Source organism: Sinocyclocheilus anshuiensis, unplaced genomic scaffold (genome assembly GCF_001515605.1).
Source record: "Sinocyclocheilus anshuiensis isolate Anshui unplaced genomic scaffold, SAMN03320099.WGS_v1.1 scaffold253, whole genome shotgun sequence".
Taxonomy (NCBI): Eukaryota; Metazoa; Chordata; class Actinopteri; order Cypriniformes; family Cyprinidae; genus Sinocyclocheilus; species Sinocyclocheilus anshuiensis.
The window spans coordinates 718982-720338 of record NW_015537969.1 but is presented as its reverse complement, the minus strand read 5'-3'; positions in this window follow the sequence as shown (position 1 = coordinate 720338).

Here is a 1357-nt window from a genome sequence, read left to right as displayed (position 1 = left end):
ACGCACACACACACACACACACACACACACACACACACACACACACACACACACACACACACTCACAAACTGATGGTGACAAGAACTTTGTTTCACATTTGAGGGAGGGCTGTTAAGATCTATCAGAATACAACATACTAATAGAATGGATAGCCTATAGATGAGGAGCCTGAGATTAAGATTATGAAGTTACTGTTTAAGTCAGGACACTTCATGTACTGTTCAATTTTGAGATTTTGGTCTATTTTGCTTCCATGACTTCTTTTGCTCTAATGGAAAGGAAATTTCTAAAATACACATTAAGGTGTTTGTTTTAAGCCCTCGTCTGTTTGCTTCTGTAGATTTCTTTTAAATTAACCAAAACAAGCTATCTGCATATTGAAACATAACATTTCAAGGGAAAAGATGTAAGTCATTAACTAATAACTGGGGAAGTTCTATGGTGATATGCTATAGTTATTTTGTTTATCCTATTCATCTGCAAAGCCTTGTGTCAAATGTATGCAAATTATCGCATTTTAATTACGTAACGCCTCATTTGCATATCAGTGTGGCTATTCTGATGACGATATTAATTTTACTGTATTCAGCTGTCGTTTCTCCATTAAGTTAACCTGTATGCCCATGATATATCGCCTTAGCTAAACTTTAGCTAACTTATTACATGGTAGCTCATGAGTCATGGATGTTAGCAAGACAAATTAACTATATGCCTTTTGGATAATTAGCTGTGAATTCGAGGCACAGGTTGCTTAGTCTTTTGTTCATCACCACTCACCTCCACATCAAGACAAACACAACTGGAAAGGGATGGAGGGCTTCACTTCTGCAGCTCTCTGCCTGTCAGTGATGTGCCGATCAATGTGTGCTACACTGCTGTGCTGCGCGCCGTGCGCGGAGACGCGAGGGGAGAAAGGCATCAAAACTCGACAGTCTCAACATTTCCTGACCCGACCTTATATTTTGATTTGTTATTTGTTTGACAGGGAAAGCTGTGCGCAAACAGAAACACACACACACACACACACACACACACACACACACACACACACACATATATTAATTTATAAAAAAAACAATAAAAATAAACTCCCCAGAAAAAAGGGCACTTTCTCTCGAGTAAGAAAAAGGGCAGGTGCTCGAGCCCCCTCTGATGTCTATGTCTGCACGTGCCTGTTGAGCAGCAAATCAGAATATTAGAATGATTTCTGAAGGATCATGTGACTGCTTTGAAATCACAGGAATAAATTACACTATCAGTTATTTTAAATACTACAAATATTTCAAAATTGTACTGTTTTTGCAGTACTTTGGATCAAATAAATGCAGGCTTGGTGAGCAGAAGAGACTTCTTTAA